General features: G+C 38.2%; 1 long non-coding RNA gene across 1 annotated transcript in view; it reads left to right on the top strand.

Moving 5' to 3' along the window:
• The first annotated feature begins 1,103 nt into the window (after positions 1 to 1,103).
• Positions 1,104 to 19,574, top strand: part of LOC136173697 (uncharacterized) — a 442,261-nt gene continuing 423,790 nt past the window's right edge. The window contains exon 1 of the long non-coding RNA XR_010664266.1: positions 1,104 to 1,252. This is a non-coding gene — a long non-coding RNA (uncharacterized lncRNA). The remainder of the gene's footprint in view (positions 1,253 to 19,574) is intronic.

The raw sequence follows: 19,574 nt of genomic DNA, 5'->3' as shown, positions 1-19,574 counted from the left end.
GGCGGTAAAACAATAACCCTTTACTCATGGAGAAGGAGCAGTCAAGAGTTCTGGCAATTACGAATAAAGCTGCCATAAATATTTGTGTCCAAGGTTTTGCATAAACATAAGTTTTCATTTCTTTTAATAAATACCTACTAGTTGGACAGCTGGATCATATATAAAGTTTGTTTAAAACTAACTGCCATCTGGCTCCCAAAGTGGCTGAACCATTTTGTTTTCCTACTACAATGGATGTTGTAATAAATGGTAGGATTCCTTGTCTTTTATGTCTCAATTATAAGTATATGTAAAAATCATATATATTTATATATTCATATATATTCTTTTATATATAAATACATTCCCTGATAGCTCAGTTGGTTAAGAATCTGCCTGCAATGCAGGAGACCCCAGTTAGATTTCTGGGTAGGGAAGATCCGCTGGAGAAGGGAAAGGCTACCCACTCCAGTATTCTGGCCTGGAGATTTCCACAGAATGTATAGTCTATGGGGTCACAAAGAGTTGGACATGACTGAACAACTTGCACTTTCACTTCACTTGACATATTTATATACAAAGATAAATTCATTAATATATATCTTCATTTATTTATATATAAGCATATATATATTCATTTTCTAGAAATATATAATATAAATATAATATACAAACATATAAATGAGTATGTTTATATAAATGAATATATTTCTATATATATATCCATACCACAAATATACCACAAGTTCTTCACTTTATCTGTTAATCTATCAGTAGACACTTTGGTTGCTTAGGTTGTCTCCATATCTTGGCTACAGTTCATGGGGTTTCAGAGTTGGACATGACTTAGCAACTAAACAACAACAAATATCTCGGCTATTATAAATAATGCTGCAGTGAACATGGGGGTGCAGGTATCTTTCTGAGTTAGTGTTTTTGTTTTCTTTAGATATATTCCAAGAGGTGAAGTTGCTGGATCATAAGATAACTCAATTTTTAACTTTTTGAGGACCCTTCATAGTGACTGAACCAACTTACAATCACATCAGTAGTGCATAAGGGTTCCCTCTTTGCTGCATCCATGATAGCATTTTTAAATCTATTGTCTCGGAGGAGCCAAGATGGCGGAGGAGTAGGACGGGGAGACCACTTTCTCTCCTACAAATTCATCAAAAGAATAACTGAACGCAGAGCAAACTTCACAAAACAACTTCTGATCGGTAGCTGAGGTCATCAGGCACCCAGAAAAGCAGCCCATTGTCTTCGAAAGGAGGTAGGACAAAATATAAAAGATAAAAAGTGAGACAAAAGAGCTAAGGACGGAGATCCGTCCCGGGAAGGGAGTCTTAATAAGGGACGTTTCCAGACACCGGGAAACCCTCGCATTGGCGGGCCTGGGGGAAGTGTTTGAATCTCGGAGGGAAACAATAAATAAAACCTACAGATTGTGAGCCTAAATGCAACTCCCAGCAGAAAAGTACTCCAGACACCCGCATCCGCCACCAGCAAGTGGGGGCGGAACGGAGAGGAGCGGGCGGCATTGCTTGGGGTAGGGTCCGGGCCTGAGTGCCCGGAGGACAATCGGAAGGAGCTTTTTTTTTTTTTAAATATCATTTTATTAGTCAGAGGCCAATCACTTCACAACATTTCAGTGGGTTTTGTCATACATTGACATGAATCAGCCATAGAGTTACACATATTCCCCATCCCAATCCCCCTCCCATCTCCCTCTCCACCCTACTCCTCAGGGTCTTCCCAGTGCACCAGGCCCGAGCACTTGACTCATGCATCCCACCTGGGCTGGTGGTCTGTTTCACCATAGATAATATACATGCTGTTCTTTCAAAACATCCCACCCTCACCTTCTCCCCCAGAGTCCAAAAGTCTGTTCTGTACTTCTGTGTCTCTTTTTCTGTTTTGCATATAGGGTTATCACTACCATCTATCTAAATTCATATATATGTGTTAGTATACTGTAATGTTCTTTATCTTTCTGGCTTACTTCACTCTGTATAATGGGCTCCAGTTTAATCCATCTCATTAGAACTGATTCAAATGAATTCTTTTGAACGGCTGAATAATATTCCATGGTGTATATGTACCACAGCTTCCTTATCCATTCATCTGCTGATGGGCATCTAGGTTGCTTCCATGTCCTGGCTATTATAAACAGTGCTGTGATGAACATTGGGGTGCACGTGTCTCCTACAGATCTGGTTTCCTCAGTGTGTATGCCCAGAAGTGGTATTGCTGGGTCATATGGCAGTTCTATTTCCAGTTTTTTAAGAAATCTCCACACTGTTTTCCATAGTGGCTGTACTAGTTTGCATTCCCACCAACAGTGTAAGAAGGTTCCCTTTTCTCCACACCCTCTCCAGCATTTATTGCTTGTAGACTTTTGGATAGCAGCCATCCTGAAGCTCAATTCCAGAAAAATAAACGACCCAATCAAAAAATGGACCAAAGAACTAAACAGACATTTCTCCAAAGAAGACATACAGATGGCTAACAAACACATGAAAAGATGCTCAACATCACTCATTATCAGAGAAATGCAAATCAAAACCACAATGAGGTACCATTACACGCCAGTCAGGATGGCGGAAGGAGCTTTTGTGAGTTGCCAACTTGAACTGTGGGAGAGCAAAAGAGAGAGAGAAAATTAACTGGCCCGAACACACTGCCGGCCATTCTCAGAACAAAGGGACCGAGATTCTGGATGGTCGACATCCGCCGGGAGGGTCGCGACGAGACACAGGTCGCAGGCACCCGACCTGCGCGGGCGGGGACTGGGGCTGGGGATGCGGAGGACAGAAGGCGCACGCACCGGACTGGCGCTGGCGGAATCTGAGACTGGGACCGCGGAAGGGAGTGGGCGCGCGCACCCGGGGAGAGTGTGCCTGTCAAGCCCCTGGCTGCCTGGACCGCTCTGATGGGGAAGGCACAAAGAGCAGGCGCAGCTTTTTGCTCCGCGCTTTTGTGGAACACCCGAGGGCTGGAACCGCGCGCAGCGCGGGCGCGCTCCATATAGAGCAGCCGGGAGTCTGAGCAGCGCCAGCCCCTCCCCGCAGCGCCAGCCCCTCCCCACAGCGCGACGGAACTAGCTACCTGAATAAGAGTCCACCTCCACCCGCCGGTGCCAGGGCGGAAATGAGAGCCTGAAGAGACCGGCAAACAGAAGCCAAATAAACAAAGGGAACCGCTTCAGAAGGGACGGTGCAACAGATTAAAATCCCTGTAGAAAACACCAACTACAGCAGAAGGGGCCTGTAGATATCGAGAAGTGTAAGCTGGAACGAGGAGCTATCTGAAACTGAGCCAAACCCACACTGACGGCAACAGCTCCAGAGAAATTCCTAGATATACTTTTACTTTTTTTTTTTTAAGTAAGAAAAAAAAATATTTTTTATTTTTTCGCTTTTATTTTCCTTTAAAATTCCCTATTACTCCCCCATTACTCCTTAACTTTCATTTTCATAGCTTTTTATGATTTTTTTAATTAGGGGAATTTTTTTTCCTTTCTTTCTTTTTTTCCTTTTTCTTTTCTCTTTTTTCTTCTTTTATTTTCTTTTTCTCTTCTATTTTCTATTTTTCTTTTTCTCTTATTTCTTTTAAAGTCCTCTAGTACTCCTCTACTACTCCTTAATTTTCATTTTCAATACACTATAACCTTACAAAAAAAAAAAAAAGAGAAGCCCTATTTTGAAACTGAACTTCATATATATTTCTAAAATTTTTTTGTGTGTGTTTTGGTTATTGTTTTTAATATAGTATTTTTAAGACTCTAACCTCTACTCTAGATTTTTAATTTTTGTTTCTCAGTATATGATATAAATTGTGAACATTTAAGAATCCAGTATTCAGTTCCCATTTTTATTCAGGAGTGTGTTGATTATTCTCTCCCAATCTTGACTCTCTGTTTTCTACCTCAGAACACCTCTGTTTCCTCCTTTCCCCTTCTCTTCCCAATCCAATCCTGTGAATCTTTGTGGGTGTCTGGGCTACAGAGAACACTCTGGGAACAGACAACTGTGTAGATATGTCTCTCTCCTCTTGAGTCCCCCTGTTTCTCCTCATGCTCATCTCTATCCCTCCCCCCTCTCTTCTTCATGTAACTCTGTGAACCTCTCTGGGAGTCCCTAATGAGGGGGAATCTTTTTGCCATTAATCTAGAAGTTTTATTATCAGTGCTGTATAGTTGGAGAAGTCCTGAGACTACTGGAAGAATAAAACTGAAATCTAGAGGCAGGAGGCTTAAGCCCAAAACCTGAGAACACCAGAAAACTCCTGACTACATGGAACTTTAAGTAATAAGAGACCGTCCAAAAGCCTCCATACCTACACTGAAACCAACCACCACCCAAGAGCCAACAAGTTATAGAGCAAGACATACCACGCAAATTCCCCAGCAACGCAGGAACATAACCCTGAATGTCAACATACAGGCTGCCCAAGGTCACACCTAACACATAGACCCATCTCAAAACTCATTACTGGACACTCCATTGCTCTCCAGAGAGAAGAAATCAAGTTCTATGCACCAGAACACTGACGCAAGCTTCCCTAACCAGGAATCCTTGACAAGCCAATCATCCAACACCACCCACTGGGTAAAACCTCCACAATAAAAAGGAACCACAGACCTCCAGAATACAGAAAGCCCATTCCAGACACAGCAATCTAAACAAGATGAAAAGGCAGAGAAATACCCAACAGGTAAAGGAACATGACAAGTGACCACCAAGTCAAACAAAAGAGGAGGAGATAGGGAATCTACCTGAAAAAGAATTTAGAATAATGATAATAAAAATTATCCAAAATCTTGAAAACAAAATGGAGTTACAGATAAATAGCCTGGAGACAAAGATTGAAAAAATACAAGAAATGTTGAATAAAGACCTAGAAGAAATAAAAAAGAGTCAATTAAAAATGAATAATTCAATGAATGAGATCAAAAACACTCTGGAGGGAACCAAGAGTAGAATAACGGAGACAGAAGATAGGATAAGTGAGGCAGAAGATAAAATGGTGGAAATAAATGAAGCAGAGAGGAAAAAAGAAAAAAGGATCAAAAGAAATGAGGACAACCTCAGGGACCTCTGGGACAATGTGAAACGCCCCAACATTCGAATCCTAGGAGTCCCAGAAGAAGAAGACAAAAAGAAAGGCCATGAGAAAATACTCGAGGAGATAATAGCTGAAAACTTCCCTAAAATGGGGAAGGAAATAGCCACCCAAGTCCAAGAAACCCAGGGAGTCCCAAACAGGATAAACTCAAGGCGAAACACCCCAAGACACATATTAATCAAATTAACAAAGATCAAACACAAAGAACAAATATTAAAAGCAGCAAGGGAGAAACAACAGATAACACACAAAGGGATTCCCATAAGGATAACAGCTGATCTATCAATAGAAACCCTTCAGGCCAGAAGGGAATGGAAGGACATACTGAAAGTAATGAAAGAGAATAACCTACAACCTAGATTACTGTACCCAGCAAGGATCTCATTCAGATATGAAGGAGAATTCAAAAGCTTTACAGACAAGCAAAAGCTGAGAGAATTCAGCACCACCAAACCAGCTCTTCAACAAATGCTAAAGGATCTTCTTTAGACAGGAAATGCAGAAAGTTTTTATAAACGTGAACCCAAAACAACAAAGTAAATGGCAACGGGACCACACCTATCAATAATTACCTTAAATGTAAATGGGTTGAATGCCCCAACTAAAAGACAAAGGTTGGCTGAATGGATATAAAAACAAGACCCCTATATATGCTGTCTACAAGAGACCCACCTCAAAACAAGACACACATACAGACTAAAAGTGAAGGGCTGGAAAAAAATATTTCACGCAAACGGAGACCAAAAGAAAGCAGGAGTCGCAATACTCATATCAGATAAAATAGACATTCAAATAAAGGATGTGAAAAGAGACAAAGACGAACACTACATAATGATCAAAGGATCAATCCAAGAAGAAGATATAACAATTATAAATATATATGCACCCAACATAGGAGCACTGCAATATGTAAGACAAACGCTAACGAGTATGAAAGAGGAAATTAATAGTAACACAATAATAGTGCGAGACTTTAATACCCCACTCACAACTATGGATAGATCAACTAAACAGAAAATTAACAAGGAAACACAAACCTTAAATGACACAATGGACCAGCTAGACCTAATTGATATCTATAGGACATTTCACCCCAAAACAATCAATTTCACCTTTTTCTCAAGTGCACACGGAACCTTCTCCAGAATAGATCACATCCTGGGTCATAAATCTGGTCTTGGAAAATTCAGAAAAATTGAAATCATTCCAGTCATCTTTTCTGACCACAGTGCAGTAAGATTAGATCTCAATTACAGGGAAAAAATTGTTAAAAATTCAAACATTTGGAGGCTAAATAACATGCTTCTGAATAACCAACAAATCATAGAGGAAATAAAAAAAAATCAAAATATGTATAGAAATGAATGAAAATGAAAGCACAACAACCCAAAACCTATGGGACACTGTAAAAGCAGTGCTAAGGGGAAGGTTCATAGCATTACAGGCTTACATCAAGAAACAAGAAAAAAGCCAAATAAATAAGCTAACTCTACACCTAAAGCAATTAGAGAAGGAAGAAATGAAGAACCCCTGGGTTAGCAGAAGGAAAGAAATCTTAAAAATTAGGGCAGAAATAAATGCAAAAGAAACTAAAGAGACCATAGCAAAAATCAACAAAGCTAAAAGCTGGTTTTTTGAAAAAATAAACAAAATTGACAAACCATTAGCAAGACTCATTAAGAAACGAAGAGAAGAAGAACCAAATTAACAAAATAAGAAATGAAAATGGAGAGATCACAACAGACAACACTGAAATATAAAGGATCATAAGAGACTACTACCAGCAGCTCTATGCCAATAAAATGGACAACTTGGATGAAATGGACAAATTCTTAGAAAAGTATAACTTTCCAAAACTGAACCAGGAAGAAATAGAAGATCTTAACAGAACCATCACAAGCAAGGAAATCGAAACTGTAATAAAAAATCTTCCAGCAAACAAGAGTCCAGGACCAGATGGCTTCACAGCTGAATTCTACCAAAAATTTAGAGAAGAACTAACACCTATCTTACTCAAACTCTTCCAGAAAACTGCAGATGAGGGTAAACTTCCAAACTCATTCTATGAGGCCACCATCACCCTAATTCCAAAACCAGACAAAGATGCCACAAAAAAAGAAAACTACAGGCCAATATCACTGATGAACATAGATGCAAAAATCCTTAACAAAATTCTAGCAAACAGAATCCAACAACATATTAAAAAAATCATACACCATGACCAAGTGGGCTTTATCCCAGGAATGCAAGGATTCTTTAATATCCACAAATCAATCAATGTAATACACCACATTAACAAATTGAAAGATAAAAACCATGTGATTATCTCAATAGATGCAGAGAAAGCCTTTGACAAAATTCAACACTCATTTATGATTAAAACTCTCCAGAAAGCAGGAATAGAAGGAACATACCTCAACATAATAAAAGCTATATATGACAAACCCACAGCAAGCATCACCCTCAATGGTGAAAAATTGAAAACATTTCCCCTGAAATCAGGAACAAGACAAGGGTGCCCACTCTCACCACTACTATTCAACATAGTGTTGGAAGTTTTGGCCACAGCAATCAGAGCAGAAAAAGAAGTAAAATGAATCCAGATAGGAAAAGAAGAAGTGAAACTCTCGCTGTTTGCAGATGACATGATCCTCTACATAGAAAACCCTAAAGACTCTTCCAGAAAATTACTAGAGCTAATCAATGAATATAGTAAAGTTGCAGGATATAAGATTAACACTCAGAAATCCCTTGCATTCCTATATACTAACAATGAAAAAACAGAAAGAGAAATTAAGGAAACAATACCATTCACCATTGCAACAAAAAGAATAAAATACTTAGGAGTACATCTACCTAAAGAAACAAAAGACCTATACATAGAAAACTATAAAACAGTGATGAAAGAAATCAAGGAGGACACAAACAGATGGAGAAACATACCGTGTTCATGCATTGGAAGAATCAATATTGTCAAAAACACTATACTACCCAAAGCAATCTATAGATTCAGTGCAATCCCTATCAAGCTACCAACGGTATTTTTTACAGAACTAGAACAAATAATTTCACAATTTGTATGGAAATACAAAAAACCTCAAATAGCCAAAGTAAACTTGAGAAAGAAAAATAGAACTGGAGGAATCAACCTACCTGACTTCAGACTCTACTACAAAGCCACAGTCATCAAGACAGTATGGTACTGGCACAAAGACAGAAATATAGATCAATGGAACAGAATAGAAAGCCCAGAGATAAATCTACGAACATATGGACACCTTATCTTTGACAAAGGAGGCAAGGATATACAATGGAAAAAAGACAACCTCTTTAACAAGTGGTGCTGGGAAAACTGGTCAACCACTTGTAAAAGAATGAAACTCGAACACTTTCCAACACCATACATAAAAATAAACTCAAAATGGATTAAAGATCTAAATGTAAGACAAGAAACTATAAAACTCCTAGAGGAGAACATAGGCAAAACACTCTCCGACATTAATCTCAGCAAGATCCTCTGTGATCCACCTCCCAGAATATTGGAAATAAAAGCAAAACTAAACAAATGGGACCTAATGAAACTTAAAAGCTTCTGCACTGCAAAGGAGACTATAAGTAAGGTGAAAAGACAGCCCTCAGATTTGGAGAAAATAATAGCAAATGAAGAAACAGATAAAGGATTAATCTCAAAAATATACAAGCAACTCCTGAAGCTCAATTCCAGAAAAATAAATGACCCAATCAAAAAATGGGCCAAAGAACTGAACAGACATTTCTCCAAAGAAGACATACAGATGGCTAACAAACACATGAAAAGATGCTCAACATCACTCATTATCAGAGAAATGCAAATCAAAACCACAATGAGCTACCATTACACGCCAGTCAGGATGGCTGCTATCCAAAAGTCTACAAGCAATAAATGCTGGAGAGGGTGTGGAGAAAAGGGAACCCTCTTACACTGTTGGTGGGAATGCAAACTAGTACAGCCACTATGGAAAACAGTGTGGAGATTTCTTAAAAAACTGGAAATAGAACTGCCATATCACCCAGCAATCCCACTTCTGGGCATACACACCGAGGAAACCAGATCTGAAAGAGACACGTGCACCCCAATGTTCATCGCAGCACTGTTTATAATAGCCAGGACATGGAAGCAACCTAGATGCCCATCAGCAGACGAATGGATAAGGAAGCTGTGGTACATATACACCATGGAATATTATTCAGCCATTAAAAAGAATTCATTTGAATCAGTTCTAATGAGATGGATGAAACTAGAGCCCATTATACAGAGTGAAGTAAGCCAGAAAGATAAAGAACATTACAGCATACTAACACATATTTATATGGAATTTAGAAAGATGGTAATGATAACCCTATATGCAAAACAGAAAAAGAGACACAGAAGTACAGAACAGACTTTTGAATTCTGTGGAAGAAGGTGAGGGTGCAATGTTTTGAAAGAACAGCATGTATATTATCTATGGTGAAACAGATCACCAGCCCAGGTGGGATGCATGAGACAAGTGCTCGGGCCTGGTGCCCTGGGAGGACCCAGAGGAATCGTGTGGAGAAGGAGGTGGGAGGGGGGATCGGGATGGGGAATACGTGTAACTCTATGGCTGATTCATGTCAATGTATGACAAAACCCACTGAAATGTTGTGAAGTAATTAGCCTCCAACTAATAAAAAAAAAATTAAAAAAAAAAATAAATCTATTGTCTCTTTGATGATGGCCAAAAGGAAAAATTTCTAAATATAAAATTCTAAATAAAATAATCATTATTACAGATATATTTCTTTTATCTAAAAGATTAAAGAATCTGCAGTAAAATGACTATAAATAACAAAAAAAATTAAGTGAAGCTGTTGGGCAGAAAATTAGTATCCAGAAATCAAAAGTCATGATATATTCAAACTACAACTACATAGAATACGATGAGGTAACAGGCCCCACTTTATAATAACATTAAAAAAAGTAAACGTGTCTAGGAATAAAAGAGGAAAGTGTGCAAGATCAAAACAAAGAAAATATTAAATAGAAAGAGATATCAATATAAAAAGATACCATATCAAACATATAATATCATATTATTATTTAATCAGAATCAATAATTATAAAACCATTTCTCCCAAAGATAATCTTGAATGTAATCTATATCGATCAAAGTATCAATAAATTTTTTTCTCTGGGAGTAGACAAACTGCCTCTAACATTCATATCAAACAAATAAAAATAGATCTCTCCCATAAACCTGAAGGAATGCTATAATCACAGCAAAACAGTCAGATGTATTTTAATTACGATAATTAAAACATACTGGTCATATAGGAAGAGATGCAAATACATGTAGAAGTTTAAGTATTTGGTAAACATAGTGAGCCAACTAGTTAGAGAAAAATAGTAATTCAAAGAATGGTATCGTAAAACCCAGGAAATCTTATGAAAAAATTAGCTGGATTTCTACTTCATACTTCTTATCAAAATTAATTCCAGATGAATGAAATCTTGAGCATGAGAATGAAACTATAAAAATACACAGTTAAAATATAGGAGAATTAGTAGATAACCTAAACATTCATTGTGGTGGGAACAGTTCAGTTCAGTTCAGTTGCTCAGTCGTGTCCAACTCTTTGTGACCACATGACTGCAGCATGCCAGGCCTCCCTGTTCATCACCAACTCCTGGAGTTTACTCAGACTCATGTTCATCAAGCTGGTGATGTCATCCAACCATCTCATCCTCTGCATCCCGTTCTCCTCCTGCCTCAATCTTTCCCAGCAGCAGGGTCTTTTCAAATGAGTCAGTTCTTCACAGCAGGTGGCCAAAGTATTGGAGTTTCAGCTTCAGCATCAGTCCTTCCAATGAATATTCAGGACTGATTTCCTTTAGGATTGACTGATTTGATCTCCTTGCTGTCCAAGAGACTCCCAAGAGTCTTCTCCAATACCACAGTTCAAAAGCAATAATTCTTCAGCACTCAGCCTTCTTTATAGTCCAACTCTCACATCCATACATGACTACTGGAAAAACCATAGCTTTGCCTAGATGGACCCTTGTCAGCAAAGCAATGTCTCTGCTTTTTAATAGGCTGTCTAGGTTGGTCATAGATTTTCTTCCAAGGAGCAAACGTCTTTTAATTTCATGGCTGCAGTCACCATCTGCAGTGATTTTGGAGTCCCCCAAAATAAAGTCTGTCACTGTTTCCATTGTTACCCCACCTATTTGCCATGAAGTGATGGGACCAGATGCCATGATCTTCGTTTTCTGAATGTTGAGTTTTAAGCCTGCCTTTTCACTTTCCTCTTTCACTTTCATCAAGAGGAGCTTCAGTTCCTCTTTACTTTCTGCCATAAGGAGGGTGTCATCTGCATATCTGAGGTTATTGATATTTCTCCCAGCAATCTTGATTCCAGCTTGTGCTTCTTCCAGCCCAGTGTTTCTCATGATGTCCTCTGCATATAAGTTAAATAAGCAGGGTGACAATATACAGCCTTGACATACTCCTTTCCCAATTTGGAGCCAGTCTGTTGTTCCATGTCCAGTTCTAACTGTTGCTTCTTGACTTGCATATAGATTTCTCAGGAGGCAGGTCAGATGGTCTGGTATTCCCATCTCTTGAAGAATTTTCCACAATTTGTTATAATCTACACAGTCAAACGCTTTGGCATAATCAATAAAGCAGAGATAGATGTTTTTCTGGAACTCTCTTGCTTTTTCGATGATCCAATGGATGTTGGCAATTTGATCTCTGGTTCTTCTGCCTTTTCTAAATTCAACTTGAACATCTGGAAGTTCTTGGTTCATGTACTGTTGAAGCCTGGCTTGGAGAATTTTGAGCAATAGTTTGCTAACGTATGAGATGAGTGCAATTGTTCAGTAGTTTGAACATTCTTTGGTGGAAACAATCTTTCAAATTTAACATTGAGTCTAGAATCCATAAAATAAAAGATTGATAAATCCAACTGCATAAAAACAAAAAACTTCTATAAAAAAATAAAAGCAAAAGACAAATGATAAATTGTGAAAATATCTGTGGTCAATCTACTGAAAAAAAGAACTTCCTTAATGTATGTGCTGCTGTGTTAGTCACTCAGTTATGTCTGCCTCTTTGCAACCTCATGGATTGTAGCTTCTCAGGCTCCTCTGTTCATGGGGATTTTTCAGGCAAGAGTACTGGAGTGGGTTGCCATGTCCTTCTCCAGGGGATCTTCCCAGTTCAGGGATCGAACCCAGGTCTCCTGCATTGCAGGTGAATTCTTTATGGTCTGAGCCACCAGGGAAGCCCTCATTATTATATGGACTCATACAATTCAATAGAAAAGGAAAGTTAAATTTAGAAAACAATGGGCAAAAGATATAAAGAGTTCATAGAAAGGGATGTACAAATGGCTCTTAAATGTCTAAGGAGGCACAATCTCACTCCTGACAAGAGAAATTCAAATTATTGCACTATTATTTCCTTATCTGATCTGTAGAGATTTAAAAGTTTAATAGCCCATTGTGCTAATGAGTCTCTAGTGGGAGTATAGTTATGTTTCCTGTGAGAGCAAAACTTGATTCAACCCTTATGGAGGACAATTTGATAATGTTGATTAATAATACAAATTAATTGATCCAGCAATTCTAGTTCTGGAAATCTATTCACCAAATATCCTGCATATATACAACCACAGCATATAGCAAACACTAGGTAATCATTGCAATGTTGTTTACATAGCAAAAGATTGGAAATAATTCAGGCATTCATCAATTGGGATCTAGTTAATAAATTAGGGTATATCACATTCAATTGAATATTATGCAACCACTTAAGAAAATAAAGCAAAAAAAAAAAAAAAAGAAAATAAAGCAGATCTATGGTTTTTCTAGTAGTCATGTGTGGATGTGAGAGTTGGACTATAAAGAAAGTTGAGCACAGAAAAATTGATGGTTTTGAACTATAGTGTTGGAGAAGACTCTTAAGAGTCCCTTGAACTGCAAGGAGATTCAACCAGTCCATCCTAAAGGAAATCAGTCCTGAATATTCATTGGAAGGACTGATGCTGAAGCTGAAACTCTAATACTTTGGCCATCGGATGCAAAGAACTGACTCATTTGAAAAGACCCTGATGCTGGGAAAGATTGAAGGTAGAGGAGAAGGGGACAACAGAGGATGAGATGGTTGGATGGCATCACTGACTCAATTGACATGAGTTTGAGTAAACTCCAGGAGTTGGTGATGGACAGGGGGGCCTGGCGTGCTGCAGTCCATTCGGTCACAAGCAGTTGGACACGACTGAGCAACTGAACTGACTGTTACATGTGTATATGTGATTGTATAGGCATTCCCAAGCTGCAATGACACACAAGAAATTAGACTGGTAGCACTTGTTCTTGAAGTAGCAAATTTGGTATCTTGAGTTTAAGATTAGGAAGGAAATTGACTCTTCCTAGAATACCCTTCTATGCCTTTAGAATTTTTAATTATTTGCATTATAAGACCTACTCTAAAAACATTAAATACAATAATTTAAAAAATACATTAGGGGAATTGAAAAGAGTTATTAAGTTTAGAGTTATATTAGAGTTTCAATGGGATGTACTCAGTCCCAGCACACACACACACACACACACATACACACACACACATTTAAGGAAAGTCCTTAAAAACCTAGATATCCTTAAATAACCTAGTTCATGATAATGACAGAATATCCCAGAACATTCTAAGGTGCCTTCTGAATCATCTATGAAAGGTGGTAATTAGTGGCAGCATAGTTAAATATATTTGTAGATAATTTTTTAACCAACATATAATACAGGTATAGACAAATGCATGAGTTATGTGTGAGCTTAATGAATTTTGCTAAGTGAATATTATCTGAGTTATTAGAACCCAGCTCAAGGAGGAGAGCACTTCCAAAACCCCCCAAAATCCCCCTCAAGCCCTGTTTCTGTCACTAACCAACCCTCCCCAAGGGTAACCACCATCCTGACTTCTAACATTGCAAGTTAGTTGTGACTGTTTAGAATTACATATAAAAGGAATCTTATGGCATGATGGATTTTTCCTTCTGTTCTGTTTGTATCTGATTTCTTTTGCTTAACATTATTTTTATGAGATTTATTCACATTGTTGCATACTGTACTATCTTTCTTGTGTGGCGTTCCACTGTGTGACTGTCCAATTCATCCATGTTGATATGCATTGAGACTGTTTCTAGCTTTTGGCTATAATAATAGTGCTTCGCTGAATGTTCCAATACATCTCTGGGTGAAGATATGTAGATGTTTATGTTGGGTTTATATTTAGAAGTGGAAATTCATATAAGATGTGTGAATATTTTTAATAAATATTACTAAACAGTTTTCCAAAATGGCTGTACCATATTCTCACCCTCACTTTGTATGATTAATCTTATATTTTAGCCATCCTGATAGGTGAATGCAAAGCTATCTCACTGTAGTTTTTATCCACATTTCTTTGAGAGCTAATGAATTGAGTATTTTTTAAATGAAGTGTCTGTTCAGGGTTTTTGTCCACTTTTATAGTGCGTGGAAAACAACTGGTTATTGTAAATAATTCCACCATGATTTATTTATTTAAACCACTTTATTGGGGGTATGCTTGGCATACAAAGAAATGTACTTATTTAATGTATGCAACTTGATGTGTTAAGTATATATCCATGAAACCATCACTACAATCTATGCCATCAATATATCTATTATCTCTAAAAGTTTCCAATTGTTCTCTTTATAATTATTATTTTTTATGTGTGTTAAGATCACTTAGGACAAGACCACATTCATAGCACATTTTTAAAGTATGTAATACAGTATTACTTACTACTGGCTCTACATTGTACGGTAAACTTCTAGAACTTATTCATATTGTGCAGCTGAAATTCTGTACCCTCTGACTTATACCCTCTGTTTCTCTTCAACCATAGTTATTAACTAGCTATTATCTGCGAGGTACAAAGTCTCTTTTGTCATGGAGATTATATTCTAGTTGAGGTAAACAAAATATGAACATAAATAACTAGACACAAAAATTGTTGCATGAAGAAAGACATTGTCAAGAGAATGAGAAGATAAGCCACACACTGGAAGAAAATATTTGCAAAAGATATATCTGATAAAGGACTATTATCCAAAATGTACAAAGAACTCTTACAACTTAACAATAATAAAATGAACAACCTGATGGAAAAACGGGCAAGATATTTGAATAGACATCTCACCAAAGGAGACACACCTTAGCAAATGCAGGTGGCAAGTGAACATACGAAAAGATATTCAACATCACGCATCATTAGGGAATTGCAAATTAATCAATGAGATACCACCATACACCTTTTAGAATCACAAAACTCCAAAACCCTGACAACATCAAATGCTGGTGAGGATTGGAGCAGCAGGAAATCTTATCCATTGATGGTGGAAATGCAGAATGAAATACACACTTTGGAAGAGAGTTTGTTGTTTTCTTTCAAAATTAAGCATAGGCTTATCATATGACTTAAAAATCATGCTCTTTGGTGTTTACCCAAGCAAGCTGAAAACTTGTGACCACACAAAAATGTGCACACAAGTATTTATAGCAGCTGTATTTATAATTGCCAAAATCTGTAAGCAACCAAAATGTCCTTCAGTAGGTAAATGGATAAATACACCAGTGTATATCAAGGCAATGGAATATTATTCAGTACTAAAAAGAAATGAAGCATCAAGCCTTCCAGAAGAACATGGAAGAAACTTAAGTACATATTGCTAAGTGAAAGAAACCAATATTAAAAGGCTATATACTGTATGACTCCAACTCTACAACATTCTGGAAAAGGCAAAACTACAACATTCCGGAGACAAAAAGATCAGTGACTGTCAGGAGTTTAGGAGGATGTAGAGATGAATGTGTAGAGCACACAGGATTTTTAGGGCACTGAAACTATTTTGTATGATAATACAGTGGTAGATAAATGATATTACACATTTATCAAAACCTATAGAATGCATAACACCAAGTGAATTGTAATGTATACTATGAACTTTGGTTGATAACTATGTGTAAATACTGCTTCATTGACTGTAACAAATGTACCACTTTAGCTTGGGCTGTGCATGGTGGGAGAGGCTGTGTGTGTGTGTGTGTTTGTGTGTGTGTGTGTAGGGGTATAAAGAAACCCCCTTTTTCTCCTGCTCCATTTTGCAGTGAACTGAAAGCTACAATAAGAAATTAGTTCTATATCAAAATATACTAGGTGATGACCTGCTTCATTCTGCAGTGAACTGAAAACTACACTAAAAAATAAGTTCTACATAAAAAAATACTAGGTGATGACAATATTAAGAGACAATCGGGGTGATGAAACAGAATTTGCTGATGGAATGGGTAAGCTAGTTCAGAGAGTGAGGTCATGAGGAATTGATGTTTAATCTGAGATAGGAATGACAATGTGTGTGCCATCTAGACATAAGGGTAATGGTGGTTCTGGTCTAGGAAAGGGTTGCAGCAAAAATGTTGAGTCAGGAATAAACTTTCTTCCAGAGAACAGAAGTCTTGAATGTCCAGAAAAAGATGAAAGAAGCAGAAAAAGGATGGAAAATGAGACTAGGGAGGCAACAGGCATCTGGTCATATAGAGGCTATGGGGAAGGTAAAGGTATTCAGTTCAGTTCAGTTCAGTCGCTCAGTCATGTCTGACTCTTTGCAACCCCATGAATCGCAGCACGCCAGGCCTCACTGTCCATCACCAACTCCCGGAGTTTACCCAAACTCATGTCCATCGAGTTGGTGATGCCATCCAGCGATCTCATCCTCTATCGACCCTTTCTCCTTCTGCCCCTAATCCCTCCCAGCATCAGGGTCTTTTCCAATAAGTCAACTCTTCGCATGAGGTGGCCAAAGTATTGGAGTTTCAACTTCAGCATCAGTCCTTCCAGTGAACACCCAAGACTGATCTCCTTTAGAATGGACTGGTTGGATCTCCTTGCAGTCCAGGGGACTCTCAAGAGTCTTGTCCAACACCACAGTTCAAAAGCATCAATTTTTCAGCACTCAGCTTTCTTCACAGTCCAACTCTCACATCCATACATGACCACTGGAAAAACCATAGCCTTAACCAGATGGATCTTTGTTGGCAAAATGATGTTTCTGCTTTTTAATATGCTATCTAGGTTGGTCATAACTTTCCTTCCAAGGAGTAAGCGTCTTTTAATTTCATGGCTGCAGAGTAAAGGTATTAGTTTTATTCTAACAGTCATTTTGGAGGAGGAAGGGGAGGGGCAGGAATGGATGGATGCTTGCCTTTTCAAGTAGCTTTTCCTTCTACTTCTTTTCTAGGGACAAAGTTTGGCAAATCCCAGGTTGATCTCAACTTAGCTTATTGTTTTGTCTTTAAAAATTTTTTTAAAGATGAAACACTGCTCCTTTCAATTCAAGAATCCTGGACCCATTGCTCAAATCCTCCCTTTGATTATCTGCCTACCAGGCATCTCCCTGAAGATGAGTCTCAAGAGAAACTGGAGAAAGAAGGGATTATTCATGCTGTTCTTCCCATTATAACAACTCATCTTTGCACACTTCTTGAGAATTCTTAACAGTTTTGCATTCACTCATCCTTGTGCTCAGATTCCCCAAGGAAAAGAAATGCAAAAAAGCAAAAAAGTTGTCTGAGCAGGCCTTACAGATAGCTGTGAATAGAAGAGAAGCAAAAGGCAAAGGAGAAAATGAAAGATATACCCATTTGAATGCAGAGTTCCAAAGAATAACAAGGAGAGATAAGAAGGCCTTCTTCAGTGATCAATGCAAAGAAATAGAGGAAAACAATAGAATGGGAAAGACTAGAGATCTCTTCAAGAACATTAGAGATACCAAGGGAATATTTCATGCAAAGATGGGCACAACAAAGGACAGAAATGGTATGGACCTAATAGAAGCAGAAGATATTAAGAAGAGGTGGCAACAATACACAGAAGAACTATACAAAAAAGATCTTCACGACCCAGATAATCATGATGGTGTGATCACTCACCTAGAGCCAGACATCCTGGAATGTGAAGACAAGTGGGCCTTAGAAAGCATCATTACGAACAAAGCTAGTGGATGTGATGGAATTCCAGTTGAGCTCTTGCAAATCCTAAAAGATGAAGTTGTGAAAGTGCTGCACTCAATATGCCAGCAAATTTGGAAAAGTCAGCAGTGGCCACAGGACTGGAAAAGGTCAGTTTTCATTCCAATGCCTAAGAAAGGCAAATCCAAAGAATGCTCAAACTACCACACAATTGCACTCATCTCATACGATAGTAAAGTAATGCTCAAAATTCTCCAAGCCAGGCTTCAACAGTACATGAACCAAGAAACTCTAGATGTTCAAGCTGGATTTAGAAAAGACAGACGAACCAGAGGTCAAATTGCCAACATTATTTGGATGATAGAGAAAGCAAAGAAATTCCAGAAAAACATCTATTTCTGCTTTATTGACTACACCAAAACGTTTGACTGTGTGGATCACAATAAACTGTGGAAAATTCTGAAAGAGATGGGAATACCAGACCACCTGACCTGCCTCTTGAGAAATCTGTATGCAGGTCAGGAAGCAACAGTTAGAAATGGACATGGAAAAACAGACTGGTTCCAAATTGGGAAAGGAGTATGTCAAGGCTATATATTGTCACCATGCTTAACTCATATGCAGAGTACATCATGAGAAATGCTGGGCTGGATAAAGCATAAGCTGGAATCAAGATTGCTCAGAGAAATATCAATATCCTCAGACATGCAGATGACACCACACTTATGGCAGAAAGTGAAGAAGAACTAAGGAACCTCTTGATGAAAGTGAAAGAGGAGAGTGAAAAAGTTGGCTTAAAACTCAACATTCAGAAAACTAAGATCATGGCATCTGGCCCTATCACTTCATGGCAAATAGTTGGGGAAACAGTGGAAACAGTGAGAGGATATTTTTTTCGGCTCTAAAATAACTGCAGATGGTGACTGCAGCCATGAAATTAAAAGATGCTTGTTCCTTGGAAGAAAAGCTATGACCAATCTAAACAGCATATTAAAAAGTAGAGACATTACTTTACCAACAAATATCCATCTAGTCAAAGCTGTGATTTTTCCAGTAGTCATGTATGGATATGAGAGTTGGACTATAAAGAAAGCTGAGCACAGAAGAATTGATGCTTTTGAACTGTGGTGTTGGAGAAGACTCTTGAGAGTCCCTTGAACTGCAAGGAGATTCAACCAGTCCATCCTAAAGGAAATCAGTCCTGAATATTCATTGGAAGGACTGATGCTGAAGCTGAAACTCCAATACTTTGGCCACCTGATGCAAAGAACTGACTCATTTGAAAAGACCCTGATGCTGGGAAAGATTGAGGGCGGGAGGAGAAGGGGACAACAGAGGATGAGATGGTTGGATGGCATCACCAGCTTGATGGACATGAGTTTGAGTAAACTCCAGGAGTTGGTGATG

The sequence above is a fragment of the Muntiacus reevesi genome, chromosome 8 (assembly GCF_963930625.1).
Source record: "Muntiacus reevesi chromosome 8, mMunRee1.1, whole genome shotgun sequence".
Lineage (NCBI taxonomy): Eukaryota > Metazoa > Chordata > Mammalia > Artiodactyla > Cervidae > Muntiacus > Muntiacus reevesi.
The sequence above is the reverse complement of the archived record's forward strand: the minus strand, read 5'-3'. Positions and strand labels throughout refer to the sequence as shown.